The sequence below is a fragment of the Canis aureus genome, chromosome 19, assembly GCF_053574225.1.
Source record: "Canis aureus isolate CA01 chromosome 19, VMU_Caureus_v.1.0, whole genome shotgun sequence".
Taxonomy (NCBI): Eukaryota; Metazoa; Chordata; class Mammalia; order Carnivora; family Canidae; genus Canis; species Canis aureus.
The window spans coordinates 31,566,454-31,578,646 of NC_135629.1; the positions used below are offsets into that span (position 1 = coordinate 31,566,454).

General features: G+C 36.2%; 1 protein-coding gene and 2 long non-coding RNA genes across 20 annotated transcripts in view; 2 read left to right on the forward strand and 1 right to left on the reverse strand.

The window, feature by feature from the left end:
* FHIT (fragile histidine triad diadenosine triphosphatase) overlaps positions 1-12,193 on the forward strand; it is a 1,383,460-nt gene that overhangs the window by 751,965 nt on the left and 619,302 nt on the right. The window lies entirely within an intron of this gene.
* The window catches only part of LOC144289828 (uncharacterized), a 266,351-nt gene that overhangs the window by 129,698 nt on the left and 124,460 nt on the right, over positions 1-12,193 (forward strand). The window lies entirely within an intron of this gene.
* LOC144291240 (uncharacterized) overlaps positions 4,152-12,193 on the reverse strand; it is a 52,485-nt gene continuing 44,443 nt past the window's right edge. The window contains exon 4 of the long non-coding RNA XR_013358560.1: positions 4,152-4,459. This is a non-coding gene — a long non-coding RNA (uncharacterized LOC144291240). The remainder of the gene's footprint in view (positions 4,460-12,193) is intronic.

Here is a 12,193-nt window from a genome sequence, read left to right on the forward strand (position 1 = left end):
TAATTGACTTGAAAATTCAGAGGCAAAGTGAGTTGTTGGAGGTAACAATATTTGTATGCCATCACTTATTTTCTCAGTAGTACTTTAAATTATTGTATTCAACTATTGCTAAGAAGGTTTGAGACCTACTTTTAAAGTACATGTGTTTTCTTTTGCAATTGAAGACGTGATACTTGGCATTTTCTTTTATTAATAATGTTAACAAAGACTAAAGGAAAAGATAGTTATAACAGGTGGACACAGCATTTTTTTCAGGTTTTATAATCTACCTGTAGAAAACACTGAGAAATATATATATATTTTTTAAATTTTTATTTATGATAGAGAGAGAGAGGCAGAGACACAGGCAGAGGGAGAAGCAGGCTCCATGTAGGGAGCCCGACGTGGGATTCGATCCCGGGTCTTCAGGATCGCGCTCTGGGCCAAAGGCAGGCGCCAAACTGCTGTGCCACCCAGGGATCCCAACACTGAGAAATATTGACTCTCATCCTGTGTGCCTATGTGTATGCCCATGAATGAGCAGTACATGGTAATCAAGTGACAAAGCAAGACAGGGACACTGATAAGCTATTACAGGCTAACTACTGTGTGTTTACTTTTACTTTTCTGTAGTACATGGGAAAGAAACATGCATTACCATGCCCTTGCGTATCCCAAACCCTTAGTTCAACTTTCTCAAAGATAAGGAACAACTTAATGCCACTTAATTCCACTTTGTGCTATGATTTCTGTTGTAAATTCTATCTTTTAGAAGTATGAAAGTTATTATTAAATAATAGTACCTATAGAATTGAAAGGAAAAAAAACTATCTTCAGAATTATTAGGCAATTTTGACATAAGGGTTTTCCAGAAAATACTTAGCATTATAAAGATGGTCACATTCTACTTTTTTATAATTAATGTCTTTTTGACAGTGAGAACTTGATCCAACAATATTTAAATGCTGAAGGTAGATTAAAAAGAAAATTACTCTATTAGTCCAGGAGATAAAATGAATAAGGATTGAACAAATAACAAAATAGCCTATGTTGAATAATATTATTTTTACTAATAGATGTACCTCTTCACACTCTACACATTAATTGTGCCTTTGTTTAAGCTTGAATTCTGTGAATGGACAGAAGACATTTTATTATTATTATTATTATTATTATATTTTAAGCAGCTCATATCCATGCAGATTGTAAGTCTTTGAATAATCAAGTAAGTGGTAGTGATCATACATAGCTTTAGGTTATGATTTTTAAAGTCAGAATTACCGACATTTGGGGCTAGATAATTCTTTGTTGTGAGGGGACTGCCCTGTGTATTGTAGGACGTTTAGATCATCTCTAACCTGATTCCATTAGATGCCAGTAGCATCTTCACCCCCAATTGTGAAAACTGAAAGTAATAAGAGACATTACCAAATACCCCAAGGGATGGGAGAGGGGCAAGATTGTCCTTGGGTGGAGAAACACTGCTTTAGGGATGAGGGACATGAATAGCTAATTCGAATTTTCAGTGCTTTCTCTTTTATTATCAATCATAGCGATGACTGGCAGGTCATTAAGATTGTTAAAGGCTGAAATCTCACTCAGTGGTTGTAGCCGAAATAAACTGCATCACTTTGTCCTTGTTGAAGCTCTAGGAAATTTACTGGAAAGTAAGCACAAAAAGAGATCCCTTGTTCCTACTTACTTTTCTATCAGTATGCATTCTTATTCCTCTGTTTTCAGTGCCAGTTCATTTTAGTAATGCAACTCAAATGGTTTAGAATTGCAGTAGATAATGGATAATCTACCTACTAAGTAGAGTCCATTTCTTCCTAGTGAATGAAAATGCAAAATGAGAAATGTCACTATAGATGCCTGTGCACTGCTGAATTTGATTTGACAAGCTAATCATGACATCAGCAAGAGGTCTGTGGAAGGTAAAGGTGGTGTAGCAGGGAGTAGAGGCAGAGTCCAGGGAAGATGATTGCTAATGATAGCTAGAGGCCTGATTTTTCATTCTCTGCCTAATTCCAAATGCATATTGTGCTTGCTTGATGTGCCTGTCATTTAGAAATTTAGACTAGACCAGATGCTGCATTTGAAATGTTGTACACAGTTCTGTTTGGTTTACCAAAGGCCTGTTGGAGTCAGAGTATCCAAAAATGATTTCTAAGTGAAGGGAACATCTCTGATTAGATTGAGTTCCATCAGGGAAGAGTATGGACTCTAGATTGAAGCCATTAACAGTGACTCAATTGTTTACTTAACAAAAGAGAGAGAGAGAAAGAAATGATACTCAGAGGATAAGGTTTTCATGAAGGTAAATAGACATTTTAAAAATTGCATTGCTATTATCTGTATCACCAATTTGTATTTTCTGACTTTACTAATAAGACTGGTCTGTTTGGGACTAGGATCTAGATTGTGAACAGAGAAGATGTCAAAGACTTATTTAACTCTGAGTGCCTGGGGGGAGTGACTCCTCTCATGCCTTTTCTGAAATGGCATATTGAAAGACATGGGTTATTTCCAAGATGTGGTGCCTGTTGGCTTTAGATACTTGGCAGTGGGTTATTGATATTGATGCTAATTTTTTTTTTAATTTTATTTATTTATGATAGTCACACACACACACACACACACACACAGAGAGAGAGAGAGAGAGAGAGAGAGAGAGAGAGAGGCAGAGACATAGGCAGAGGGAGAAGCAGGCTCCATGCACCGGGAGCCCGACGTGGGATTCGATCCCGGGTCTCCAGGATCGCGCCCTGGGCCAAAGGCAGGCGCCAAACTGCTGCGCCACCCAGGGATCCCAGATATTGATGCTAATTGAAGGTCTTAGGAAGTATACTTGGCATATGGAGCTACCAGTCCTCATTTCTATGTCCCAGAGAGACTTCACTATTACGCTGCATTTTTTTTTACTCTTCCAAGATGCTGGTTCAAATTGACCAGTGTTGGTATATGAGCCCAAATCCAAAGGCTGGTCTTGATTTAAACCCTGGTCAAGGTTACAAGTTGGGAATTGTTACTCTAGGCCAGAGCCAAACTGTATTTGTGCTGCCTCATATGGTAGCTAATGAAATGTGGCCATTGAAAACTTGAAATATGGTGAGTTGACTATGGAATGCAAATATGCATTTCATTATTTAATTAAATTTTAAAAATTTACTTAATTAAATGTCAATAACCACTGTAGCTACCAGGTATGATGTTGGACAACACAGCTCTTGCCTTTGAGAAACATTTACTGAGGTACTATTTCGGACCTGAGATTATGGTCACTCTGGTTCTTCCAAATAGACCATACTGACAGTAACGGCACTTACCACAATTATCACAGCCTCAAATCCTTAGTGTAGTCACCTGGACAGAGCCAAAAGAATGGTCGTATGTGTAAGCAATCCTAGTGAGTTATGATTGTTGAAGTCTGATTTCTAGAGGCCTAATGTTAAACAGAGATATCTCTGATACTGGAGATGGGGAGTCACTGCAAACAAATATCTTGAAACCTGCTCTCAACTATTCTGTGAAATTATGTCTATACATTGGAATAGATCTTGGGTTTTTGTTGTTCTGTGTATACCATTTTTTTTTTCCTTCATATTACCTGCTAAGCATTTAGCATACCTCTGCTAAACTGAAGAACCACTTTTGGGACCAGTCACAGGGACCAAAGTGTCGGGTAGTATAGAGTCATTTATGTATGACCTGAAATAGCAAGGTGTTCTCCATGAACTATTTTGTTATATGATAAATCATGGAGTTTCAGAAGATGCTAGATCCTTGGTTATGACAGTAAAAACCAGGAACCATTCTGTGTGATGGCTCTTTTGATAGGCAATTGCCAACTTGCTGGCCTGGTGGCCCTGGGAAGTGACTCAAGCTTATAAATGCTTTGGAGTTTATAAAGCTTGGACCAAGACATTGCCAGTCCTCTGTTCTGTGGTGGATAACACACACTGAACAAAATTACCTAAGAAACCTCCATCCATATCTGTCTTATCAGGTCAAAAGGCCCATACTGGTAGTGATAATAACTGACATTTGACTTGTTTTTCTAATGTGTCTGAAAAAGTGGAAAATATTTACATAGCAAGAGAATTAAGCTTTGACATGTATGGAAGCCTTGAAGATAGTCACAGTAGCACTCCTCTTTTTTTTTTTTTAAGATTTATTTATTTAAAAGAGAGAGTGAGCAAGCAGGGGGAGAGGCTGAAGGAGAGTGGGAGAGAGAATCTCAAGCAGACTCCCTGCTGAGTAGGGAGCCCAATACAGGGCTCCATTCTGTGACCCTGAGATCGTGACCTGAGCCAAAATCGAGAGTTCGACGCTTAATGACTGAGCCACCGAGGCACATCTCTCCATAGTACTCCTCTAAAAGCCTTTTGAAAATTAAAAAAAAATTTTTTTTTCCTTTTATTCTCTTTTTCCAAGGAAGTTGCAAAGTCTTGAGAAGTTACCCTGAGTCACAGCATTCTCCCTAAAAAAGGAAAAGAAGAGAACTGAACTCTTAGGGGTGCTATGAGACATAAGAAGATAATAAATACATAGATTCAGCATCATGTGTAGACCACAAAAATTGCTTCATAAATTATAGGTACTGTTATTGATGCTGCTGCTGTTGTGTATCTTAAAGGTTATACATTAAATAAGATAGAGTATTGTAAATCCAAATACACAAAGGCCTAGAAATGCTATTGGTAAAGGGATTTGAGGGGTAGGTGTTTCTTTTCCCCATACTGGGGATTCTTTTGCAATACAAATCAATCTCCTTTAATTTCATTTGTTTTGTAAATTAAGAGTTTCCTCAACCAGGTGTTCTGAAAGCTGGGCCCATTCTCTACCTCTCAAAAATGGCTCTCTGAAGCTTACCAGATGGTTTATTGTGACAACAAATAGGCGTATCTTTAAAGATATTGTCCGATTATACATAATCATGCTCTAGTAACTTAAAAATACTTATGGTAATTCTTTTTTTATTGATGAGCTGCTCTGAATGCTAGAATAAATAGCATGTTAATCTAACTCTTGTCCAACCAGCAGTACTCAGTTTTCTAGTTATGGAAGGAAAATAGTTGAAGTGTTGACATTAATTTAAGTTGAAGTGTTAGTGTTATGAAAATACAGTTCCCTGAGATAAATGACATGTTCTGTATTTTCATATTTAATTAGTGTCCCAAATTTTCTACATTGATATCCACAGTGTTTGAATTAACTAGGTAACTCTTTTAGTTATTCATTTACTTAAAGTGACATTTTAGAGGAATTTTGATTAATTTGACCTATTTCATCTAGGAAGTCGGATTCTGATTGTAAGAATTATCTGGGAAAAATGCTTTTCTTTTTGAGCAGAAGGACACATTTAATTTTAAAATGAAATATATTCCCTATGGTCTTAGGGAGCCTGTGCATTAATGTAGAAATTGATATTAGGATAAAATCTTAAACAATTAGGGGTAAGTATCTAAAACTCAATTAACCTTTAACAGTTCACCCTATAGCCAAAGCATGCTCTCATTTTCACTGCTGTGGGATTAAATGGATTCTATGTCATTGTAGAACCAGACAAAAGTCAAACTCTGCAAGACCAGTTTTAGCCAGGGCACATTTGCAATTCTCCAAGGATTGGGGATATATAGCACTTACTTGATTTGTAGTGCTTTCAATATGTAATATTCTCCTTCCTGTTGGTGCTTTATTTTTATGAATCTATGCTGAATCTACCTTCAAGTTATTTTTGTGATAATGAAATGAACTTCCCGGTCTGGGCTTTGAGGTTCAGATTCTTATAACAATGACCATGATCTCCACATTACTTGCATAGTCAGTGACTCTGAAGGTCAGTCATTGCTGAAGATATCCAAAGATATTTTTCATTTTTTAGAAGACAAAAAAGCCAAATGTCATACCCATCTTGAAATTACCTTAATAGTAAAATAATTTGATCATTTTAGTTTGACATGTTAAATCTGTGTAGGGTGTTCTGTGCTTTTTGACAAATAACTTCCCTGCTTAAATTATTGCTCAATGATAATAGGACTTGGCAGAAATTTCTTAGTATTTCAACCTCCAAATGATTAATTTAAATGTCTATACCTATTTTGAGCAGAGATGTGAAAGTGCCACAGGTGCCCTGATGGTCTTGGTTGTAACCTTTCCCTTGTAGGCCTTCTGAAAATGTAGGTACACACTGGAAGAAGAACACTGACACAAATCATAGCTGCATGCTTTTCCATCACTCTTTATACTGAGATTTTGTGGGTTGATACGATGGATTTTAGAATAATGGTCTCCATATTTAAAATATCTGCATTTACTGTATTATGCTAATATAATTTTCTTTCATTTTCAGCATTGACAAAGAATAACTATTGAGCATTTGTGTCTGGAGAAGTTAACATATTTCAAACGATTTAAGAAAATTAGCTACCATGACTAAAGATAAAGTGTTCATTTAAACTAGGGAGGACAGCTTCTTGGAGTCAACTTTATCCGACATCCTGAGCTAAGTTGTGAATTTGTTTTGCATTGAATTTTTTTCTTTTGCAGAGGAGTGCCATCGTTTTCACAGCCAGAACAGATTTTAGAGCAAAATAGAAGACTTTTCTGAAGGCAGCTGTGTTTGTGTGTGTGTGTCTTGTGTGTATGTGTGTGTTTAGGAAAAATCTGAAGCAAACACATTTCCCACAGTTTTTGATAATTTTTGGTACCACTTTATGGACTTTATCAGAAAGTTCTCACCTTGTAAACAGCTAGTGTTCCAAGTTTCTTACATCAACCTTTGGTACTCACATATCCAACAGATTAACATCTGATATTATATGATTAAAATAATGAAAGGTTTTATTTAAACAGTAAGTCACTCAGTCAACAGCTCTTTGAGTTGCCAGTGTGTTTCAGGCATGAACTATCATAGTGGGATCAAGGCAGTTTTGATAGTTTAGTGGAGAAGATGGTCATTAGACAAATGATCATAAACTCTATCTAACTGCAAATGCCACCAAGTGCTGCAAAGGAGACCCAATACTAATGAAGCACAAGACTGGAGACTTTGTCCTGCTGTGATTTTGTATGGTAACCACTAGCCACATATGGCTATTTCCAATTTATATTTTTTATTTCAAAACAAAATTTTACTTTATTTAATTAAATTAAAATAAAATAAAATTTGAAGTTCCCTCCTTCAGTCATACCGTCACATTTCAAATACTCAGTGGTCACATAAGGCGACCCTGTTGGACAATAACAGATCCGAAACACTTCCATTACTGTGGAGAGTTATGTTGGACAGCATTATGGCTATAGGTTCTGGGAGGATCCCTCCGCAGAACAGATTTTTAAGCTTAGATATAATACCTGAGCAGGCAGTGACTCTATGAAAACTTAGGAAAAGGGGAAAAAAGTCCTGGCAGAGGGATGCTCCAGTATATGGAAATAACCTGGATTAAACTTGAGCTGTTGTGTTTGCAGGATGGTATTACTCCTATTCCATGCATGTCTGTTTTAAGTGATATGATAGTATCACTACTCAATCTTACTGCAAACATACAAAATGCAAGTCCATCTACTTAAGGATGGAGTTATGTTTAAAGACAAATAAATCTGACATCCAAAATAATGAAAAAACATTAAAAAATCTTTAATTTTTTTCTTCAAAAAGAACAAAGGGAGAATTCTTTTATAATAGAAATGAAATCATTTACCCTCTGTCTCTCCTTTGTTTTACTACCATACACCACTGCTACTCTTAAAGTCTCCTTGCTTCTTCCAGAATCCCAAAAGCCTTACAAGCTCTAACTAAGCTCTCAGCTCTTCATTACATGCATTAACTTGTCCTGTTCTTGATTTCCCCCCCATTCCCCCCACCCCCCATATCCTGTTATTTGGCTACTGGACAACAAAGAAACTGTAAGAGCTGATTCAGCAAGTAACAGTCTCTTCTCCTCAACATCCTTTTTTCAAAAAGACAGTGCCACACAACACACATCCCAATATTAAAAAAAAAAAAAATCTTAATGCTTATAGGAAAATTGATTTTGCTATTTGGTTTGAGCTCTGCAGGTTTTGGAATCAAGTTGTTACTTAAATATGAATAGTCTTTAGTTCCATGCTGGAATTCCTTTTATGTAAGTGTGATTACTTTGCCCAAGAGACTGTGTTGTAAAAAATCTAGTGTGTGAGTTTGTCTGAGTTTTTCATTTGCTTAGCACGCCGGAAGTAAGAAAGCTAGGATAGAAGAGCCCGATGACCATATCTTTCAGTCTCCAAACTGTTATTATAACTCACATGGTCATGGTTTTTTCTTTTTTTAAGATTTTATTTATTTATTCATGAGAGACACAGAGAGAGAGAGAGAGAGAGAGAGAGAGGCAGAGACCCAGGCAGAGGGAGAAGCAGGCTCCATGCAGGGAGCCTGACGTAGAACTCGATCCCGGGTCTCCAGGATTACATACACCCTGGGCTGAAGGCGGCACTAAACCGCTGAGCCACCCGGGCTGCCCTGGTCATGGTTTTTTGTAAAAGATGTGCTATCACTAAATTGAGCACTTTGAGTCTAGTTCAGAGTAAAACTGAGTAAACCTTACAGAATTGGATTAACAGGTGAAGAAGTTAATTTTGAATCAGTGGAAGCCCAAGTAATTGAGCATTCCTGAAGAATTAGATTATTTTCATTTCCAAAAACGAAATCTAGACTTTGTTGCTCAGCACACATTTTTAATAGGTGTTTTTAAATGATTAGATAAAAATTATTTATAATTAAGCTGAGTTGTCCCTTTGTTAAGTTACTAAAGGTTTAAAATTGACCTATTTATTGGGTAAATTCTTTTGTTTTAAATATCAGGCAGGGTCAGATTTTAATTATGTTTTACGTATGAGAAAATAACTGGGATTCATGAGCATATTCCAGTATTGCATACATACCAAGAAGAAAGAAAACCATTACTTTTTTAAAAACCACATGTAATCATCCTAAAAAGAGATTTGCCTCTGAACTCCTATGATGGTGGCCTGTTTATTCTTTGATGACTCCCACAACATTCTGCCTTGTTCTCTGTACTGCAAACACACTGGCCTTCTTTCTCCTCAAATATGACACACTTCTTTCCATTTAGTGCTATCTGGAAATTTATCCAGTCCTCCTTATTCTTTGGGTCTTAGCTTAAATGTCACTTTCTCAGGTCATCCTGCTCTGATTCCATCCTTACACATTGTTCCCACCTATAGACTATGTTAGGTTGTCTTAATTATCTCCCTCGTGGCAATGATCATGATTGTAATCAGAGCACTATAAACTTAATTATAAAAGGAATATTTCCCTTCTTGCTAGACTAAAACCTCTTGAAGGCAAGGACAGGGTATAGACAGGTCATATTAGTAGTATCTCCAGCACCCAAAGCTGTGTCTGGCACATAAAAGGTATTTAGTATTTGTTGAATAAATTAACTTAATAAAATTTTGGAAACACTTGAAATTTTGATTTGATAGATCCTCTCTATTTGATTGTGAAACCCAGCACCAGCAAATTAAATTCCTCACTATTGACTTAAATCTTTGTCACCAGCCTAAGTCATTTGATTTCTACTTTAAATGTACTGAACTCACTATCAAAAGAAACTTTAATTTCAGAAGAAGTGCACTGATCATATCAGCCACCAAACATTTTTTAAGTCTGTAGGTAAGTAGGAGTCCCAGATAAGGAAGACATAAGAGACATCCTAAAACATATTGAGTACTGAAGATAAAAGAGGCAGCTTATTAAAAAGAGGTTAATGCATATTGAAGTAGATGTCACTAATTTCATATAATTTTGCTGTCAGGAAGTCAATAGCTTTGTTCATTGAAGAAGATGGACCAGAATTTGTCCTCATGACTCTCTTGGTCTTGGACCAACAATTTAGAATCCAAGTGTGAGCATGTGTTGGAGGTGGAGGAAAGAAAGGAGACAAAGAGGAGAAGTGAACAATTAAATAAGATGGAGATTGGGCGACGGGCACTGAGGTGGGCACTTGATGGGATGAGCACTGGGTGTTATTCTATATGTTGGCAAATTGAACACCAATAAAATATAAATTTATAAAAATAAATAAATAAATAAAAAGATGGAGATAAGCAAAGGGACTCATGACATTAAGTCTATCATTTGACATAATGTTCCAAATAGCTAAGTTATGGATGTGCCACAATCCTAGATTAATCCCCCACTAATGTTTTATAGGGTTAAGTATTTCTGAGAGAAAGAAAATGGTGGTGGTGAAGGGGTGGTAGTCTCTGCTCAGGTAAGTTTGAAGGATTGGTTTAAGTAAAGTTTAATAGATCTCTTCATTTTTTTTTTTTACTTTTCAGAGAAGGAAGTAAAATATTTAGCAATTCCCAGTCTTGCTGAGCTGGAAAGAGCATTTTCAGGTCTTAAGCACTGGCAGCTCTACTAACACCTCTGATACATGCAGAAAAAGTTAGATGAAGCACTTAAGCCATTCTGGAACCTCCACCAGGCAGTGATCATGTCATGTTCTCTCTTGACAACTCATAAGCTCAAAGGGCTGATGGTATAAAAATAAAGGAATTATCACTAGCAGGGCCTTGACGGTTTTTACATAATCATGAGGATCCCATTGTGAAAAGAAAGTAGAGTATTAATGGAATAGTTAAAGAATCGTACCTTTCACTTACCTGTTTGATAAACATTTTGAATTAAAAAAAAAATCCACCAAATCTAGATTGTTTGCAAATAACCATTGCTCTTCTCTTTTTTTCCTCCTACACCCTGCTCCACCTTTGCAAATGATCATCAAATAACTTAATGAATGTTCATCTATCTGGATGTATTTTTTACAATGTGTTTCAGAAATAGTGTTGCGATTTTATTATATTTTCTAAATTAAATTGTAGAAAAGAATGATAACTTTAATATTAGAAATTATTATTGCTTCTCATTCCAATAATACTGAAAAATAAAAGGCTCCGTAGCAATTGCTACCTTGTCTTAGTTAAACACCGCCTCTGACAAGGGCATAGTCTACATACTTCTAGTTACATTGGACTGCTTTGATTTAATCCTCCTCATTTCCTCTGAGAAGGTTTACTACACTAAAAAAATGCATTTTTAATAGAGATTTTATTATGAAGCACGACCTCTGTTTCTCTTACAAATGATTCTAATACCATTTTGATTCAAATCCGGCAATGTTAAAGCTGGAAGGAGCTTTAGAGATGGTCTAGTCTTATTCTCTGAATAGAAAGCTAGTGTCAGAGGCAGGAGTAGAGCCTAGGCCTTTTTTCTGGAGTTGTGCTGTGCTTTTTTTTCCTCTCCACCTCTGGGTTGCCTCTTCTGTATAAAGAAGCAATAACACATACCTCATAGGTTTATCCTGAAACTAAATGAGAACTATAAACACACAACAATCAACACACTGCTTTACATATAGTATACATACTCATTAAAGAATAACTAAAATTGATATCACTAGCATGATTAGCCTTTCAAATATTAACTGAAGATCTACCACAGGCTTTGAAAAGGCGCCTGTCCTAAATGTATGGACCCATCCTAAGCTCTTCATGTAGCCCCTAGTACTAGATCTCCATGAACAGACTATAGTGGGGAGTCTACTAGGACAGTACCTTCTCTGACTTTTTCCTTCCTCAAGCAAGTATAGGATTGAGAGAGAAGCATGAGGCAAGAAATGGATAATGATTTAAAAGGTCCAGATTTGCTAAACACACTCATTTGGGTGGATCCATGCTCTTAGGTTGCCAATTCAAATATTTAAAAAAATAATTACTGAAAATTTTAAAATTACTTGCCAAAGGATCATCACAAAATAAGAGAAAAAAAATTAACACCTTTTGTCTCTGGGTTAAAAAAAATGTATACTGATTTGTATATGATTCATATATATATTCATATATATATAGTTATGTAGTTGTCCACACACACATTGGACTCCTGAATAGCATGGGGGTTACAGGCACTGAACTCCCCCCACAATTGAAAAACCACCTATAACTTTTGATTCCCCCAAAACTTAACTACTAATGGCCTACTGTTGATCAGAATCCTTACCGATTACATAGACCATCAATTAACACATATTTTGCATATCATTGTATGTTCTTATAATACCTGTTTTTTTTTGTATTTCTAAGCTATGTGGTTTGTTTGTGAGTTGCTTTCCTATCAAACTGTTGCAAATCTTCAAAGAGTTTTTTCATA